General features: G+C 48.3%; 1 protein-coding gene across 1 annotated transcript in view; it reads left to right on the forward strand.

Moving 5' to 3' along the window:
* LOC119392559 (WD repeat-containing protein 6-like) overlaps positions 1-12,630 on the forward strand; it is a 166,109-nt gene that overhangs the window by 31,349 nt on the left and 122,130 nt on the right.

Consider the following 12,630-nt stretch of genomic DNA (forward strand, 5'->3'; position numbering starts at 1 on the left):
GGACGCTGAAGCTATTCCATGTCCGATTTTTCGGACTTTCTGCCCAAATTGCAGGTCCGAAAGGCATTATTTGAAGCCCCAACCGGTGCCGCGTCTATCATCTCGTAGGTTCGAACCAGCGCTTTCGCGAGTCGATCTGTTTACGACAGTAGCAGAGTCCGAAAGTCGGCTTTGCCGCAATGCTGAAGCGTACGGGGTGAAGCAGACCAGAAATTCAAAGGGGCCGCTATCGCGGCGCCGTGCGGCGATGTTATGGATAAGCAGCGGTAATGCACGGAGGCGTGATGGTGGCAGCTGGCAAACGCGCCAGTACGGCTTAATCGCTGACAACCCTTACAATATGCATCTTCAGTTAACTGCTCGGTAGTGCACGTGGCCTAGCACAGTTGCATGCGTACTGCACGCATTTAATAGGCGAGAACCCAAATGCGCCGCGCCGCCATTCCTGCTGCCTCTTTATGCGAGACCGCTAAGTGCGCCGCATAGACGCGTTGCCTTCGCGGACGAAACCAGCTCGCCATTGCCGTGCCCGTGTGCGGTTAGGAACTAAGTGCGCATCACGAACCCTTTCATGATAAATGCGTGCGTACGATACAGCAACAGTAAAGTGACGGCGTCAGCTTAGTTGGCGATGTGCTGCACACAACTAGAAACGATCGGCTTGACACGGCAGCAAATGCTGTGTATCAACGGCGATTCGGCGATGTGTGTGCGCATGTTTACATGCGCACACGCATCGGGGAAAGCCGGACGAGTCGTCCGCTTTTCTGCCACAGTCATTTTGTTCCGCGTCATCGTTTACAAACGCTTCAACCGAGATAGCCGTAATCTATTCCACGCTTTGCTGTTATCAGCGGCGCTCATCACGAGATGCAGAAGTGGCGGTTGGCACGTACACGTAGTTAAGCAGGGTTCGCGGCAGTTACTGAATGTATTTGCGAGAGCCTGGGCGCACACCAAAATGCCTGATAATTGTACTGGGAGGCATTAATTCCGCGCTTTGCTGTTATCAGCGGCGCTCATCACGAGATGCAAAAGCGGCGGTTGGCACGTATACGTAGTTAAGCGGGGTTCGTGGCAGTTACCGAATGTATTTGCGAGAGCCTGGGTGCGCACCAAAATGCCTGATAATTGTACTGGGAGGCATTAAAGCTATTTCGGACGTGGCTCTGGCGATTTGACCACTTGAGCAGAATAAAAAAGCATGAATTTGTTTTTTCGGACTGCCCGATTTTTCGAACGATTTCGCGGTCCCTGGGGAGTCCGAAAAATCGGCAGTTGACTTAATGAATGTAGTGCGAGAGGAATGAAAAAAAGAATTCATACCTTCATTAAAAGAACAACAATTTTGAAATGAGCTCTCTCATCATTGTCACCTGAGAAGGAGCTTGGGTGAAATTCGTGGAGGGTGACTTGCGGATAGGGTTTCACTTGTGTGAGAATGCTGTTGACTGTGTTCATACTTTGAGGGTCTTAGTGCCGAGACAAGCAGAGTCTAATGAAAGTGAAACAATTTGAAAGTGATCTCCAGGGAATAAAGTAATCTTCCATGCTGTAGAACTCGTTTGAAGTTGAGCTCTTCTTAAAAACTGTGTGGCCATTTTACTCTGAAGGTCTTACTAGTAGGGGGGTTCAAATATTCGAAAAATTTGAATGAATATATGAATAGAGTAGCATTCTACTTGATTTGGTATTCGAATTGAGTAGTGCATATTTGAAATACTAAATACGCCCAGTGATTCCCGTTCGTAGAGTTCCCACTGCTCCGTTTACCGAAGCTTCGATAATGTTTGAGGTAATTATGTAGGGTTTCCCCAGCACGAGTAGAATCTTGTTAGGGAGATTCGCAAACTCGGTGTGCGACATATGCACTACTTTTTGCTGTGCTTTGTCGACTCCCTGCTTGTTATGGCAGTTGAGATACGCGTAGTCTACAGCGAGTTCCGTGAGATTGTTTCTCCTATCAGATGTAGCAATGCAGCGCCGGTGAAGTGTAGGGGGAGGGGCATTCGCTAACTCGGCAAGGCGGTGGCGCCCTCTCTTGCGCGGCCCTGGAGTCAGCCGCAGGTTTCTGAAACGTTTTTAGCGATTTTTGGTTAATTATTTCAATTACTTGATGATTTCTGTTAATTATATTATTTTAGACCTTGTTCGTTCATTTTAACCTGGTTTTGAGCATTGCTAGCCCTGTTATGGCCTGTATTGAGCGCCTTACTGTGAGCATGATCACACCACGAGATGCGTGAATGGACGACAAGCTCGGCCCCTAAAGTGCTCCGCACTTAAAAGGGCCTCCCACTGGCCCAACCATCTGTGAGTTTACTCTCTGACATGAGCCACTGAGCTGTGATAGTTTCCCAGCTCTTCATTCCTTCAAGCAGGCTTCGTACTGAATGTGCTGCACCACCATAACGTCATGAATGAATGGAGTCAACATACCTGCCAACTCTTCCGATTTGCCTGGGAGACTCTAGAACGTTGAGCAATCCTCCCAATTGTATGTGTATGGCCATAAATCTCCCGAAAAACAGGTTTAGTGGCACCATGAAAATGAAATCTTAATAATTGAGGTCATCGGTTCTCAAATTTTCTGATCGCGTGCAGAACGCTTCAGCCACTTTTGCTGCAGTACAGTGGTGTCATGTGGAAAAGCGCGTTAAGATTAAAACAAGGCAAAAACAGCGCGCACTTGACGAGGACGGCCAGAAGGAACACAGGGCACAGGCACTGACTAACAACTGGAGTTTTATTGCTCACACGCCACGGTAAATATACAGCACGTATCAGCAACAACTAAAAGGTGCAGCAAAATGAGCAAAGCCTGACATAACATACTCAAAGCAGTTTAACAAGAGGGAACTATGATTATCCAGCCCTCGATAGGAAGAAGGAAGATTGGAAACGGGTTACTAGCTGTCACGGCACACAGCAGATTTTGTCCCTTAATTACACACACGTGCGCACGCCATGAAATTACGAGTACTGGTATGATAGCTGACGTCGAAAACTTTACTGTCAGTCATTCGTTTATGACTTTGCTGCGGCCTTGAGAAACAATAAATTAATACATACAACAGTTTCTTCTGTCGTGTCTCCCGGCCCCCTTCCCACTTTACGAATCTCCAGAATTTTGAGGTCACCAGGTTGGCAGGTATGAGTCAAAACGTGAAAGGCTACCGGACACTGCAGCAGTGTAACAGTGAAAAAGGTCGACTCAAACTAAACTTCCCACTTTCCCGTCTGTTCGAAAACTACCACTTTTTGGGTGGTCCACTATTAGAAGAACACACATCATACTGAAGGATGTATTGTATCGAACCACATGCCAAATTGGGACCAGGAAAAATGACCATTTATTCTGTGCTCTGTGTTTACAGATACTCTTTTGCCTCTGATGTCACCAGACAACATGTGATGATGCACATGTGCGGCTTATCATGATGACGTTCTTTGCTACTCTTTTGCCTCTGATGTCACCAGACAACATGTGATGATGCACATGTGCGGCTTATCATGATGACGTTCTTTGCTACCCGCTGAAGTGCATAGTACCAATTTATAGAGAAAGAAATTCTCTTTCCAACAGTATAATTAGTTATTGCCAATAAAAATATTTATTGAGTATAATGTAAAGAAGTTATTTGTGCAAGAAATTGCTTTACAGATATCTAGGCAGCATAAAAAAATTTTCTGGATATACATATTATACAGGAAGGGTCCATGTAGTACACCAGTAAACTTCAGCCTTCTATGTTCAACAGGAAGAAATCAATGACTCATTCGAATTGCGGCACGGCACTCCGGAACACAATGTATGGTATGACGGCAAGGTCGACTACGAGCTGTCTTCTCGTGAAAAACAGCAGCTGCACATGCAGTAGTTGGCCAGCGATACCAAAAACGCTACAAATAAAAATTTTGAGCTTTAGAACATGCCGGAGATCTTTAGATAAGCATTAAAATGATGAAGAAAGAACAATGAGACTTGCCTGAAGATGCCTGTTTATGTTCCAGGCCAGTTTGATGTATTTTCACTCTCCATGCCACTGAAATTTGGTAAACCAGTGTTGTCTTGTGGGTTACTGATGCTGATAGCGTCTAAAATTCATGCGGAGGAGCATATGAATCGGTAAAATCACACCATCTTCATGAAGTCACACCGCCCTGTGTTGATGCCATGTTGTGAACTACGTTGGCTGATTTGAAGCGGTGCTTTAAGAGCCCCTGCACGGCAGAAAACTGAAACAAACAAGCACACTGGGAAGAATAGTGTTCTTTTTTTACCTGCTGGATGATGATAGTTCCCAGGCTTCATACCTGGGAAATTTGAATTTGAAACCATTGATAGTGGGCTATTGATGGAGATAGGCACAAACAGGAAAGGATTACAGGTCTTAACTTTGGTTGTTGTCTATGGATTGTATTGAAACATAAACATACGAGTTGCCTCCGTAATATAAAAAAACAGCTTGATTTAGAATATTTGTTTCAAGCAGATTAATTTTGTTATTGTCCATATACAGGGTGTCCCAAATATCACACAGCACGATTCTAAAAATGAGGAACGTCATTATGTGAAGCACACCTAGTGCATATTGTTCCCAGTATACTGCAGTAGCCTCTACTAACTTTTTCGTTAACGAGCTTTAGTTAATTAGTCCTGATTATGTTCCTAACATGACAAATACTCACCTAATCATTAAAATGTCAATGAGGCATGTGTAAGCATGTTCAAATGACATCTAACTGCGCTGTTTTCAACAACGTACTAACTGCGTGCTCACTTTTTTTGGCTAATAAGGAAAGCCTGCAAAATCTGGAAAATGACACGTGGCTAGACTGCAGCACACATCAGAAAGCAGTGCCCTCAAACAGGATTACTGTGAGGTAGCAAATCAAGACTATGCTCCCACCTTGTGTTTGTGGGAGTATAGTCACGTGTTACTTTTCATGTTTCGCGTGCTTTCTTTATCAGCTGGTAAAAATGAGCACATAATTAGTATGTTGCTGAAAATAGCGCAGTTAGATGTCATTTGAACATGCCTACATGTGCCTCATCGACATTTTAATGGTCAGGTGATTATTTGTCAAGTTAAAAACATAATTAGTACTAATGAACTAAACGTCATTAACGAAATAATTAGTAGTGGCTACTACAGTATACTGGGAACAATATGCACTAGGTTTGCTTTGCATAACAGCATTCCTCTTTTTTAAAATCTCGCTGCATGATATTTGGGACGCCCTGTATAACTGGAGGATCAAGAGAGAGCAGGAAAACTCGTTGAAAAGAAATCTCTGGTTACAGTAGATTAAATATGGTATGCCCTATGCAGCTGATATGGCAGTTACAAGAGAATTTCTCAGTTACAAGAGTTATCATTCATGTGAACTGTTTGACTAAAAATGAATGAACTGTGATATTGAACTCCTTATGGGGCTAATATGTGCCCTGTAAATGAAATCACACTTACAGTACAATGATAGCAGCGAGCACAGTTGTTTGTTAAAAATCTGATCTGCAAGTGAAATTTGAAAATAATCGAGAAGGCTATTTGTTCTGCAATGTATCAGTACATTCAGGTGCAGCCCGCACTGAGTGATAACACATGTAACAGTTTTAGCCGGTGAAACCTGTCCGCAGTAAAATAAAAAACAAGTATTCATGTCAGTGCTCCCCTCTGAAGAAACATTGTCTCATTGCAGCTAACAGAACAGTTTGTTGCAAAAAATATTACTTACGGTTGCGATACTCCGTAATGCGAACTTTGAGCGCAGCTCTACGCATGTTTTCAGGATTGCCAGACAACATAAACCTCAACGGCATGAATTGTGCGCATTTCTGCATAGATAATGTACCTTTAATGTTACCGAACACAACAATAAAAATGATAGTCATGCAATCATTGAATGTTGCTTTATCTGTTTTGAACACTATACAGTGATGGTGAAAAGTGAAAAGTGGACATGATACATGAACAAACATTACCACCAGTACTACGTCTTTTCGTTGAAAGGTTTGAACGTGTGAACCGCCTCCACTGAAAAAAAGTTCTGCCGAGATGTGCGCAAGGCAGAACCGTCTGATGGCATTGGGAGACACCAAAATGTCACGCCACGTGACTGCGTTGTAAACACTAATTGGTGGATGTGCACATGATGCAGAATGCGAGGCATTCTTCCTCATCCTTTCATCTTTCGCTGTGGTCATCTACTTGGTTAGGACAAGGGATGCCAACGCTCAATGAAGGAACGGGCACCTAAGAGCTGCGCTCTAAAACGTATATATATTTGCAAATACAGTCGAACACGGATATATCGAACCCACATATATCGAATTTTTGGCTATATCGAACTCGTAAATTATCCCCTTGAAAATCCTTTGTAAAAGTGTAGAAATTTGCACGTCTATATCGAACAGTATTTTTACCCGCCATCGGATATATTGAATGCCGCACGAGCTGGAAGGTGCGCTTCGGCACTCGCTGTGGCCTGCGACCTTCGCGGCACAGTGCCTCACCAAAAACGCTCGAAAAACGTGAGGGCGAGAGGGCTCGAACTGTGCTCCTGTTGGGCGCATTCTCCAACTTGTGGAATGGCTTTTTTTTTTTGTTTTTTTTTCTCTCTCTCTCTTTCTCATGCTTTCTCCGTGTTACCGTCGGCTCGGAGAGCAGGAATGAAGGAGCCGGCGGCCTCCTCCTTTCGCCTTTCTTTCTTTGTTGCTGTTTTGTGAGTTTTGATCAGCCAACCACAGCCCGCCCCTTTTGTATTTGCTCAGCCAACCACAGCTCGTGCCTTTTGTACATTGCTGCTGCCCTCGCAGGTAGCCCGGGCGCCCGGGTAGCCATTGCCGGCATCGTGACTGATCGTGAGCGCTTTGTTGGCGGAGTTCACTTCCGTGAGTTGTCGCATACCACCGCATTCCTCTTTTGCGTGCGTGCTCCCCTGCGAGCTCAAAAACATCGAGCTGAAGTTTCTGCTGGCCAACACGACAGCGAAGCTGCAACCGCTCGACCAGGGCATCATCAAGTCCTTCAAGGTGGGCTACAGGAGGTGACTCCTTGATAGGCTGCTGGTCAACCTCCGCATAGGCACCGAGCTGAAGATGGACCTGCTTGTTGCCATGCAAATGGTGACGGGCGCCTGGCGAGACGTGAAGATGGACACAGTGGCCAACTGCTTCTGGAAGGCAGGCTTCGTGACGGCGGAACTTGCGGAAACCAGTGAAGACGGCGACGGCGAGCACATGGACAACGCATTTCGCGAGTTGTCGTCCCTCTTCCCGGCTGCCGTTCCACCCGAAGTGCTTGCGGACGATTTTGTGGAAGCGGATTGCAATGTTAAGGCTGTTGCGAGCCTCACTGACAAGGACATTGTAGCTGCGGTTGCAGGGACCCAGGATGCCCAGGCCGACAGCTCAAGTGGCGACGAAGATCGTCCGGACGAGGCGGCGGCTAAACGCGCGTACTCCGCCGCTGAAGTGGCGGCAGCATTCGGCTCGATTCGCCGTTTTTGCGGCAACATGGAGTGGAACCGGGCTGTCGCACCTGAACAGCCTCGATAAGATCGAGGCCAGCGTCTTCAACTTCATTTCGAAGATAAAGAAGCAGGCCAAGATAAGCGATTTTTTTTCGCGCAAATAAAACATTCTGTTGCATCGTGTGTGTGGAATTAGTTGTCATTCTTGAATGCGCCGATTGTAGGTGATTGTCCGCCACTGGTAAGGTCTCGGGGCCTGTATTTTTTTATATCGAATTTTTCATATATATCGAACTAATTCGCGATCTCCTTCGAGTTCGATATATCCGTGTTCGACTGTATTTACATGGTGGGGACAGCATGACAAGGGTATATGTATTGAAAGACGCAGGAAGACTTCACCAGGCAGGGCCAGCAGCAGCGTTTATTCCGCGATGTCTGCCTCGGCTCAGAACAGCAACCAACCAACCCAATGGCGATGATGATGGTTATGTACAAGTGAGAACGATGAAGTACGATAAATGTGCTTACACTAATTTCCCCCCCTCTTCGAAGCGGCCAGCCTGGCCGCAACTCAAAGATCAGCTGAACGAGTAATGAAAGGCTTCATGCGTGACACGTGAACAATTTCTGTGCTGCGACGACGGTGGTCAGTGACGAACTGAAGCGGGGTGACGAGATAGTTCACTGGGGAAGTTCGTCGTAGAACGGTGTATGGGCCAACGTACCGGTGAAGAAATTTCTCGCAGAGCCCTGACGCTCGAGTCGGGGTCCATAGTAAGACCTTATCTCCGGAATGAAATGTCACGTCGCGTCTTTTGCTATCGCAGCGACGTTTTTGTTCTTCTTGAGTGGCTTCCGTGTTGCGCCGAGCAATTTCACGGCATTGCGCGACTCGAGCTGCGAACTCTTCTGGTAGAGGAGTACTGGACGGAGCTGGACCAAAGAAGAATGCCGTGTCGAAGACTGATGATGCAGATCGTCCATACACAAGGAAGAAAGGGCTGTAGCCGGTAGATCTTTGTGTCGCGGTATTATATACGAAGGTGACAAATGGCAAAATATTGTCCCAGTTTTTGTGATCCGGACGTAGGTACATGGAGATCATGTCAGAGAGCGTTCGGTGAAAGCGCTCAGTAAGACCGTTCGTCTGTGGGTGGTACGTAGAAGTGGTTTTATGCGTCGTTCTACAGGCCCGTAGGACTTCCTCGAGGACGTGCGAAATGAAGGCTTTGCCCCGGTCACTCAGAAGAACGCGAGGAGCTCCATGGCGCAAGACGATGGACTGCAAGAAAAAGTCGGCGACTTCTGTAGCAGTACCGGACCGAAGAGACGCAGTCTCGGCGTATCTTGTCAAATGATCGACTGCAGTGACGATCCAACGGTGACCGTTAGACGTCAACGGCAAGGGACCATACAAGTCAATTCCGACAAATTCAAAAGGTGTTGTCGGACAGGGAAGAGGCTGCAGGAAACCGGCGGGTGGGGACGTGGACCGCTTACGGTGCTGACATGACGCGCACGAGCCCACGTATTTGGCTACCGACGTGGACAAGCCGGGCCAGAAACAGCGGGTCCTGATGCGGTCGTAGGTCTTGCGAAAACCTAGATGACCAGCAGCAATGTCATCGTGAAATGCTTCTAAAACGCGAAGACGAAGGCAGCGGGGAAGGACCGGCACCCACTTGTTACCCGTGGGATGATAAATATAGCGTTCGAGCACACCGTCGTCGAGGCGGAATTGTCTAAGCTGGCGTCTCAAGCGGCTGTTAGGTGGTTTAGTGATGCCGCGAAGGTAGTCAAGGAAAGTTCGACAGTAGGTGTCGGCCCGCTGAAGTGAACGGAAACCGGCTTGCGAAGAAGGTTGAATTTGGTCCAGTGAGGTGATCGACAGGTGTCGTGAGGCAGGCGGGATGTCGGAGCCCTGAGGAGGCGATGCGGAGGACGTATTGTGAAGAGATAGTGAAAGTGGGCATCGGGACAGCGCGTCGGCATCATGATGACATTTGCCAGACTTATATGTGATGGTAAAGTCATACTCTTGCAAGCACAGGACCCAGCGCCCTAGACGTCCTGACATATTCTTCATCGAGGACAACCAACACAGTGCGTGATGGTCTGTGACGATAGTGAAGTGCCGACCGTAGAGGTACGGGCGGAATTTTTGTATCGACCAGACAATAGCCAGGCATTCCTGCTCCGTGATCGTGTAGTTTCTCTCCGCTGTCGACAGAGTCCGGCTGGCGTATGCCACAACCTGCTCTTTAGAGGCGGCATCACGCTGCAAAAGTACTGCTCCAATACCTTGCGCACTTGCGTCAGTGTGGAGGACAGTAGGCGCGCTCTCGTCAAAGTGGCGAAGCACTGGTCCGGAAGTCAGGCGTTCTTTAAGGACTTCAAATGCGATCTCGCAGTCGTCGGACCAAGCGAAAGGAGCACCAGAGACTAATAGCTTATTTAGGGGAGCCGCTATAGTCGCGAAGTTGCGTATAAAGCGGCGAAAGTATGACGCCAGGCCAAGAAAACTGCGCAACGTCTTTTGGGTGGAAGGCCGAGGAAACTGCAATACAGCGGCTATCTTGTCGGGATCTGGCCGGACTCCGTCTTTGGAAACGACGTGACCGAGGACTTTTATACTTTTGCTGGCAAACATGCACTTTTTGGTATTTATCTGAAGGCCAGCGTTTGAAAGGCACTGAAGTACCTCGTCTAATCGTTGAAGGTGTTGGGCAAAGGTAGATGAAAACACAACAATATCATCTAAATAACAGAGGCAGGTCTTCCATTTTAGGCCACGAAGAACAGTATCTATCATGCGCTCAAATGTTGCCGGAGCGTTGCACAGGCCAAATGGCATTACGTTAAATTCGTAGAGCCCATCCGGCGTAGCAAAGGCGGTTTTCTCTTTGTCAGCCTCATTCATAGGGATTTGCCAATACCCCGATCGTAGGTCAAGGCTGGAAAAATACTGCGCTCCTTGTAGTGTGTCCAAGGCGTCATCTATTCGAGGCATAGGATATACATCCTTGCGCGTGATCTTATTCAGCGCTCGATAATCAACGCAGAAACGAACGGAGCCATCTTTTTTCTTCACTAAGACGACCGGAGAAGCCCAGGAACTGGAAGATGGCCGTATTATCTTGCGTGATAGCATATCATCAACTTGTTCTTCAATGACTTTTCTTTCCGATTGTGAGACACGATAAGGCCGACGGCGTATAACACCAGAACCATCCGTTTCAATGCGGTGTACGGCCACGGGAGTCTGACTCAGTGTCGTGGCACAGCTATCGAAGCAGGCCTTATGCTTAGCTAAAAGCGCCAATAACGCTGTGGATTGTGCAGAGGTTAGATCGGAGCCGATTACTGCTCGGAAAGGGGAAGAACTCGCACCTGACGTGGGTACTGACGATGAAGACGGGCAAAGTGCTGCAATGGAGGTCAGTGGAGATGCGTCTATCGTCGCTACAGTCATCCCCTTGGGCAACATCGTAGATTCTGCAGTTGTGTTGCAAATGGGCAGAAGCGCGCGGCCATGAGACAACCGGAGGAGACAGGGGGCGACGAGAATTCCACGAGAGGTGCAGCGAGGAGCAGGGGCAACTAGGGCGTCACCATCGGCTACTTGGCTAGATGCAACAGCTACCACGTGTTCATGACCAGGGCGCAAAACACAGTCTTCAGCGACAGCCAAGTTGAAGATCAATGAAGGCGGGGCTGACATAGATGCATCCGATGTATCCGTGATGTGAACGACGTGTTCTTTACATGATATGACAGCGGAAGCAGAATGTAGGAAGTCCCAACCCAGGATAAGTTCATGAACGCACGTGCGTAGCACAATCATCTCGATGTGGTGACGTATGCCGTCGATGAAAACGCGAGCCGTACACTGTCCATCAGGTTGGATGAGTACGTTATTTGCGCCACGCAACACAGGTCCCACATAAGGTGTTCTGACTTTACGGAGCCGCGAGCACAAGTCACTACGTATAACAGAAGTAGCGGCACCGGTACCAACAAGCGCTTGCACAGGAAAACCTTCAATAGTCACTGACAACAGGTTAGCCGGGGAAACGGGAGGCATTTTTGATGATCGACGGGACGCAGTTTTCCCTCCAAAAACTGCAATCCTTAGTTTTCCGAATGTTGTTCAAGAGTGCGGGAGAGGGGCCGAAGCGGCGATGCCGAGCGGCGGTAGGGTGATGGAGAGCGTCGTCTGGAGGAGCGGTAGTCCTGATGTTGACGCGGGGACGCTGGAGGAGACGGAGCCCGGTACTGCGTGAATGGGTAGGAGTCTGGACCATAATGATCGGGTCTTCGAGACCGGTCCCGCTCGAACTCAGCATAGCCTCGTCGTTCATCCTGCTGGCGGCGACGGCAGTAACGAGATATGTGGCCTCGGATACCGCAGTAAAAACAAACAGGACGGGACGGACGCCACTGAGGAGACGAGGGTGGAGCACGTACCGCACCTCGCACAGAAGCCAAATGGCCACAAGTAATGTCAGCAGGCCCAGACGTGACCGCAGCAGGCGGAATTGCAGCTATATCGGCATATGTGGGCATCAGTGTTTGAGCAACTGATGCTGTCGGTGTCGTCAGGGAGGCCACATCAACGTATGTGGGCAGCGGGCGTGCTGGTGGAGCGACCGGCGCTGTCGGTGTTGTCATGGCCGCCAACTCCTGCTTCACAAGATTCCGCAGGTCGAACGGTGCGGGTGGAGTTGAGACGGCAGTGGACCGCTGCTGTTCCAGGTCTCGAAGTTCTTCACGGATGATGGCACGGATAAGAGCTTTCAAATCAGAGGGAGGCATAAGGCGAGGATCGCTGTCTTGTTGAAGGCGGAGGGACTGCAGTTGGTCAAGGCGTTGGCATGTGGAAATGATGTTTTCAACCGTAGTTGGATTGTTAACAGCCAAGGCGTTGAACGCAATCGTGCCAATTCCTTTAAGGATGTGGCGAACGCGCTCGGCTTCCGTCATATCGCTGTTCGCACGGCGACAGAGGGCCAAAACATCCTCGATATATGAAGTGTATGTCTCGTGTGCAAGTTGAACCCGCGTAGCCAGCTTCTGTTTGGCGGTTTCGGAACGACCTGACGAGCATCCGAAGATTTGTCGCAGCTTGGTGGCAAAGGTCAACCAATC

This window comes from Rhipicephalus sanguineus, chromosome 1 (genome assembly GCF_013339695.2).
Source record: "Rhipicephalus sanguineus isolate Rsan-2018 chromosome 1, BIME_Rsan_1.4, whole genome shotgun sequence".
In the NCBI taxonomy this organism is placed as follows: Eukaryota; Metazoa; Arthropoda; class Arachnida; order Ixodida; family Ixodidae; genus Rhipicephalus; species Rhipicephalus sanguineus.